The sequence below is a fragment of the Nicotiana attenuata genome, chromosome 3 (genome assembly GCF_001879085.1).
Source record: "Nicotiana attenuata strain UT chromosome 3, NIATTr2, whole genome shotgun sequence".
NCBI classification, from domain to species: domain Eukaryota; kingdom Viridiplantae; phylum Streptophyta; class Magnoliopsida; order Solanales; family Solanaceae; genus Nicotiana; species Nicotiana attenuata.
In genome coordinates, this window is record NC_031991.1 from 41,231,655 (window position 1) to 41,239,846 (window position 8,192).

Below are 8,192 nucleotides of genomic sequence, written 5' to 3' on the forward strand. Positions count from 1 at the left end.
CTAATAGTACTTTGGACCTTGTGAAAGACGGATTGGAAGCCGCGTTGTTTGGCACAAAATGCTTTTGGTTGTTCACGTCAACACTAAATGATACACCCCCGTTACATTCCCATATTTTCCTCTGGTTAACCTCTCATATTTCTTTGATCACAGACTGCTCCTCTAATTCCCTCATGTCCTTTCTAATTTCATTTAGTTTCACGGCTCTATGCTCTCAGGTGCTTCTCTCTCTCTCTCTCTCTCTCTCTCTCTCTCTCTCTCTCTCTCATGCATGGGGTCCCCAACTATTTTCCTTTTGATTTATATATATATATATATATATATATATATATATATATATATATATATATATATATATATATATATATATATATGAGAGAAAATTCTTCAAAACCTAATTCCTCGAGAGATAACACACAATAAACTTATTAATTCACTTGTTATGTTTTCGTCTCTTCGGAATAGAAATCCTTTGTGCTCAAAATTTCATCCTCGAATGACAATTAATGGCAATTCCCGCTACTTCTTTCCTAGCAGATCTTGATACATTGTTCGATAATGAAAAGAATCTGATGGGTGCGGTGCTTAACTATGATTATCCAGACAATTTTTCAAGCTGCAAAATTTACGTCGCTACAGTGAGATGATGCAGAAAGTTGAAGGTGCCCTATTTGATTCTGATCATAAACCTAAATTAGCTGGTGTTGATGGTCCAGAATGTGTCAACAATTGATAATAGACTATAATGCATTATCCGTTGACATTGAGAATGAAATTCTTTTAATCTACAACTTCATACGCGACAAGTATCAATTGAAAGTTCCTGAGTTAGAGTCACTTGTTCATCACCCAATTGATTATGCCCGGGTTATTAAAAAAATTGGCCACGAGAGGGATCTAACTACTCTCGTTGGAGAGTTGGAAGGACTGCTACCCTCAACTATCATCACGATTTTCTCTTTTTGGCGACTTGGAAAGACAATAGAAGCATAGGATAGAGCCCTTGATCTTGATTCAGCAAAGGAAAAGTTTGTGCATTTTGCCGAAAGTCGAATGGGATATATTTCTCCCAATTTCTCTACTTTTGTTGGGAATGCAGTTACTGCTAAACTTATGGCAACTGTTGGTGGTTTCTCGTCCCAGTAAAAGTGTGTGTTTCTGCTGTCCTACTTCTTGGTGCCAAAACGAAGTGGCCAATTTTTTGGTGCATGAGCTTATATTGAGCAAAGTGAAATAATTTAGACTAAACGTCCACCTCCTGCCTTTAGGTCGCGAGCCTGTAAATTGCATTCAAATCAATATTGGCGGCTCGTATTGACTCCATGTAACGACCCCACCGGTCGTTTTGAGCTTTTGCACATTGATCGCCAGTTTTCGGGCATGACTTGCCCCGTGTTATGTATTATAACTAATGTAGATCGTTGGTTTTGGTTTTCAGGAAAATTTGGAATGAATTTGAAAGAACAGTTTCAGTTGAAAGGTTTGACCAAGAGTTGACTTATTTGTATATGAGCTCGGATCGGAGTTTTTATGATTTGGTTAGCTTCGTTAGGTGATTTGTGACTTAGGAGCGTGATTGGAATTGGTTTTGGAAGTCCGGTGTAGAATTAGGCTTGAATTGGCGAAGTTAGTAATTTGGCGAATTCCGGTTGATAGGTGAGATTTTGATCCGAGGGTCGGAATGGAATTCCGAGAGTTGATATAGCTTTTTAATGTCATTTGTGATGTTTGTGCAAAATTTCAGGTCATTCGGATGTCGTTTGGTCGGGTTTTTGATCGAAAGAGTAATTCGGAAGTTTTGGAATTCTTAGGCTTGAATCCGAGGGTGATTCGATGTTTTGATGTTGTTTTGAGCGTTCCGAAGGTTGGAACAAGTTTGAATGATGTTATGGGGTGTGTTGGCATGTTTGGTCGGGGTCCCATGAGGCTCGGATAAGTTTTGGAGGAGTTTTTGGAAGATTATGCCGTTTTGAGCATAAGCATGTAATGATCCAAAGGTCCATTTTTAGTTCTAGAGATCGAAATTTGATTTCGAGACTTCCGGAATTTTGACAATGAATTATAGGAGTGATCTGGAAAGTTTGGTTTAATTTCATCAAGTCGCGATTGGGTTTTTGACGCGAAACATGAGTTAATTATTTAACGAGTAAAATGGGTATCACACTGAGCAAATGAGCTCCGAATTGAGTTTCGATTGAAGGGATATATTCGTATTATTATTTTTGACTCATAGGAACAAGAATCATCGAATTCTGAGTTTGTATGATGGAGTTAGAGCCTTTTTAGTGAAATTAAAGATTGATGGTGCATCAGATCTGGTGTGCACCTTTTAGCGACCAGATTTGGCACTTTCAGCGACCAGATTTGGCTTTTAGCGACCAGATTCGGGTGTATTAGTGTTGTTCTGTTTTTTTTGCTCATTTTGACGTTTTTTTTGTGAAAGAACACGGCTTGGGGCGATTTTTGAGCAAGAAATCATGGGAAATCTTGAGGTAAGTCACTTGTGATCATTTCTACTCCATAATATTGAATTATCATCGAATAATTCGAGTAGATTACATGTTTTTGAGGTGTAAATTGGTGATTTGGACCTAGAGATTTGAAAATAAGATTTGAAGATCTGGAGGCCGAATTGTTATCGGAATTTAGTAATTTTTGTATGGTTGGACTCGTGGTTGAATGGGTTGTCGGATTTTGTGAGTTTCGTCGAATTCTGAAGCGTGGGCCCGGGGGCCGGGTTTGAGCAATTTCGGCATTTTGATGTTAACTTGGATATTTTCGAGTGGGCTTTGCTTCCTTAGCATATTTTAATGATTATGTACTGATTGTGGCTAGATTTGGAGCATCCGGAGGTCGATTCGTGCGGGCGAGGCATCGCGGGCTAGAGTTTGGACCGGATCGAGGTGAGTAATGATAGTAAATGATGTCCTAAGGGTTTGAAACCCCGGATTTGCACAACGTAGTGCTGTATTGAGGTGAAACACGCGCTTAATGGCGAGCGCGGGTTTGTTTACTACTGGGGATTGTGACTTGGTCCGTCCCGATTAATATTTTTACCGCGTATTTGACTGAAATGTATTTGTTATCAACATGACTTGGGCCTATTGCCATATTTTGGGCTTCATGTCGACTGCTTGAATCCTTCGTGGATTTTTATCACTGTTTCCTCACTATTTTGATATACTACTTGAACTCAGTCCTGTTGATTACACTGTTTTACAAACTCGGCTGCTTTAATTGAACTTTGAGACTTAAATGATATTTCCACTGTTGTTTGGGCTGAGCACTACTATTTTATTGATGCCTGAGGGGCTTATGATATTTTCTGGACTGAGTGAGGCCGAGGGCCATATGTGAGGAGGCTTTCAGGTCTCGAGTGTGATGTGAGGAGGCTTTCAGGCCTCGAGTGTGAGGTGAGGAGGCTTTCAGGCCTCGAGTGTGAGGTGAGGAGGCTTTCAGGCCTCGAGTGTGATGTGAGGAGGCTTTCAGGCCTTATGTGTGATGTGAGAAGGCTTTCAGGCCTTATGTTGATATAGCGCTTGGGCCGTAAGGGGCCCCTCCGGAGTCTGCACCCACAGTGAGCGCGGGTACCCATATGATCTGAGAGTGAGCTCGAAGGGCTGATACTATGCTGAGTAACTGAGAGTGAGCCCGAGGGGCTGATACTGTGCTGAGTGATTGATACTGAGCCCGAGGGGCTGATCCTGTTCTGAGCGATTGATACTGGGCCCGAGGGGCAGATTACTACTCACTATTTACTTGTTGTTTTACCTGATTTACCTGTTTTTAAAAGGAGATTTCATTTGATTCTTTACGGTTTTACTGCTTTAAGTAATTTACTGCCTGATATAGAATTGCCTTGTGCATTTATGTGTTTTGATACTTTCAGCCATTATTTATTGTTATTACTCACTAAGTTGGAGTACTCACTTTACTCCCTGCACCTCGTGTGCAGATGTAGGTATTTGTTCATCCGGTAGCGGGTTTGAGTTGATCGGAGGCTAAGTTTATCGGAGTTTAGCGAGGTGACTGCTAGCGTTCGCAGCACCGCATTTCTTCCTTATGTTTATCAGTTCTCTTTTGTATATTTTAGGCCTTGTAGTTGTAATTATACTCTGATAGATGCTCGTGACTTGTGACACCCCGGTTTGGGCTGTGTCGGGATGGTTTTCCTTGTTATTATCGCTGTTTCCGTAATTATGGCTATCTTTAACATATTTTAGTTCTGTTTATGTTAATTAATTATTTAAAGGAGGTGTTTCGATTGTTCTGACTGGCATTGTCTTCACGAGAGGCGCCATCACGATCGGGTTTGGGAATTGGATCGTGACAAGTTGGTATCAGAGCCTAGGTTACTAGGTCTCACGAGTCATGAGCAGGTTTAGTAGAGTCTCGTGGAGCGGTACGGAGACGTCTGTATTTCTCCTCGAGAGGCTGCAAAACCTTTAGGAAAACTTCACATTCTTGAATTCTTATCATGCGTCCTTGATTCAGCTTGAAAAGTAACTCTTGAAATTCCTTCCACGCAATCGCATGCGCGCATGAGCGCTCAGTATCAGATGTGCCTTGATGGCTTGTGATTCCCCGATCGTGGGGCGAGATGTGATCTCTTTGAGTTGATGTTGGGCCAGTCTGGAGGACTTGAGGCCGGATCGTTGCCTATGGCTTGAGCACCGAGGTGCTGATTGTGTGAGTAATTTTTTTGAACTTATATGTTCGGTATTGTCCCTATTAGTGGAAGTGACGGCTGGATAGCCATGTGATGAGTATGTTAGTACTGCGAGATGTATCTATGTAACTTGGAAGTGACGAGGAAGGTCTGCTGGATGATTGAAGAACTATTAGGTGTTTGAATTCCATCGTGATTCGAGGTATATCCCCGAGTTATGGGCGTGTGAAGGATCTTTTCATGTTTTTCGGTTGTGGGTGAAATAAATTTCATGTTGCGGTACAAATTCAGACTCAGGAAGACTAAGTAACAGTGTAATGTGTATGACGGTGGAAGGTAAACAGAAATGCTATATTGAGGCAAAGCAGATGGGTTATCTCCTGCGGAGCGTTCTGAAGTGGTGTGATCCTTATGTGTATGTTAGAAGATCTCATGTGTAATTGAAGGGTACGTGTTGAAATTTGAAATTTCGGGTCGCTTAAGAGAGTGGGTTTATTTGTTGCGGGGATGAATGCGAGATTTGCAAAAGATTTACAGTATTGGATGATCTGTGTTTTCACAAACTTATGAATGATTTGAGTATAATCTCACTATGGCATTGTGGCATCAATAAAGTAAAAGTGTTATGAGTTATTGAGTGTATCTTGATCTATGGCTTCGAGCCAAGTGGGGGAGTCTGTTGTGAGCAGTTGATTGCACGGTTAGGTGCTATGTTGGTTCCAGTTTGGGGCGTGCAAGTGAATTAGCTATGGCTAGAGTAAAGGAAGAGTTTGACAAAGGATATATTATGCTTCACAGAGTATGAGAATCACGGAATGTCTAGAGTGTTGTTGGTAAAGGATGCTCGGCGCATAGAGCGGGAAGTTGCTTGGTTGTATTGGGATGAGGATTTCATTTTGCGGTATCGGAGTGCCAATGAGGCACGGGTGGTTCTGTTCGTTAGGTCAGTAAGTTGCAGTTTGAATAAGAGTGAATGACTTGCGAGGATGGCTCTCATATGTTCAAGATCCTACAAGGAACAATCGGGTATTTTAAAGTTGCATATGTGGTTAGAAGCTGTTGTTTTCATTCGAAGGGGGCAAGACTTGTAGTATTTCGATGTGAATTATGGGTTCCTATGTATCAGTACCAGAAAGTAAAGGTAACGGATTCGGATTTGCAGGAAGTTCTTCAGATTAAAGTATTCGGGAACGTGATGTTTTGGGAATATTTAAGTGAGTATTCAGCGGCTTATGGGTCTTAGACAGCGTGGACTTATGCCTGGATCTCGTGAGGTAAATCTGGGTTGAGAGATTGTGGCACTACAGCAAGAGGAAGCATCAAGTTGGAAATGAATCAGGAGGAAATTTAGATAGATGGAGTAGCTCGATAGTATATCGAATCGGTATGGTAAGGATATGTTCAATTCTTTATATGTGTTCGAGGTAATGGGTTCCTACAGGTATTTTGCAGCAATGCTCATGGGTTTTGATGGCTTGCTTAGCTTGGTATAGTTAGAAGGATTCAGTCCTGGCAGTTTAATTTGTGCAAACGGAATTGGGGGAGTTCTTGTTGATTCCTACCGTGGTTGGAGAGGTGCATTTTCTAAGAATATGAGAGGCATGGGATGTGTAATGATTTTTCATCTAGATGGGATCAATGGAAGCTCTTGACTAGTTGAGTGCGTAGATGTCTGTGGCTCGGAAGAGAGATAAAAGTTTTCCTGTTATCCTTGGATGGTATGGTATATGTGGTACATTGTGGAGGATCGAGATTTGCGTGTATGAGGTTTCAGTTCAACTCTGGAAGGAAGTTCATAAACTCTTAGGCAACGGGTAGCCTCAGATAATCAGGGAAATGGTACTGCTAATTAGAAGTGATTTGACGAGAGTATATGTCTTAGAAAAAGGGTAATATGATTAAACTGATGATACTTCGGTAGTATTGCGGCACTTTCTTGTTGGATCGACTGTTGATATTCGAGTTTGCTTGATGGCATAGAAGAATTTTAGAATATCATTCGTGGAATGACTGGGTACCTGAGGTGTGATATGTATTCGGACGGAGGAATTTGGGATCAGGTATGGTGATTTGTGTGCTACATGGAATTAAAGATCGGAAATTCTCATATCCAGGCGATGTTGTGATCGTAGATCGTGTGCATCGACACTGTTTAGCAACTACCGGGATTTGGAGGCCCGAGTGGATCTTTCTTTGCTTGGTATGTTAGATTTTGCATATGATATTGGTGTGTAGACTGGTTGTTTCCGTGTTGTGTTATTCTGGACTATTGCGATAAGATGGCGCGGTTGGCTATGTCGGAAAATGCAACGAATTCAGTGGCAATGTTCGACATATTATGGCCTATTGGGGAGAGTCTTATATTTCAAAGACCCAGCGGATGGCTGGGAAGGATTGCCTTTCTTATTTAGGGTCTTGTGATGAGTGTCAGTGCTGAGGCTCCTCATATTGATTTAGTCCCGGTGGTGAGGGACTTCTCAGAGGTGTTTCTTGTGGTTGGGCATGTCGCCGGGCAAGGTTGTGGATTTCGGTGTTGAGTTGGTGCCTTGTATCGTATCGTATAGCACCGGCAGAGTTATAGAGGTGGAAGGAGCATATTCAGGTTTCCTTGATAAGGAGTTCGTTCGTAGGTTAATGTGGGTGAGTGTTCTATCTTAAGTCGGTTTGGTTGGCTCCGAATGCCATTGTTGAGGGAGGTATTCATTCGACCGTTGTTGAGCTTATCAGTGATCTGGTGAGATCTATGAGTTACCTTTCTGTGTTGTGGGGTGCTATGATTTGTTGGTTATAGGCACATATGGTGCTGTTTAATTGGGGTCTCTTAGTGGGATTCGAGCGGGAAGAGTAAGTGAGCGATGCTTATTGAACGGCATATCGGTTGTGTCCTATCGGGTTGCGTGGCATATGTTATTTGTTTCACCGTGGGTGTAATGATTTGCTTGGGTTCCAGACATCAAATTGTGCGTGGCCGTCGATTTTGAGCATAGTGAGTTGAGGTGTTCCAGGTTTAACAGTGTTTGGATAGGATCGCGCATTGTAGCGAGGCTACCTGGAGATATGACCTTTTGGGGTAGATTCATGTGTTCTATTTCTATGATGTGAGACGGGGTCTCAGCTTTGTGTTGCGATGGTACTGATGAGCTTGAGGTACAGCTCTTTCGTTTGGGTCATTTTCATGATTTGAGTATGCTCAGACCATTTCTTATTGGTGCGCGAATTATACAAGTTGTGGCTTAGGCATGTATTGATGTGTCATGTCACCAGAGTGGTGTGTTGGATTTGAGGTGATCGTTGGGGTCATTGATGAATACAAACGGATTTGATTTCATCTTGTTGGAAGGATAATATCGAGGTTCGACTCGAAAATCTGCTGTAATATTAGTCAAAAGGGAAGTGGCTTCATGAATGGTTGACCTGAGAAATGGTTACGGTTTATTGCGTGTTTCATTTATCGTCGGCAGTATATAGAAGTATTGGAATAAGACCTTAGTTGATAAGAGGTTTTCTACCGGTATTCGGGTGT

General features: G+C 41.8%; 1 pseudogene; it reads left to right on the forward strand.

Moving 5' to 3' along the window:
- On the forward strand, positions 507–1,328 carry LOC109224302 (annotated as a pseudogene).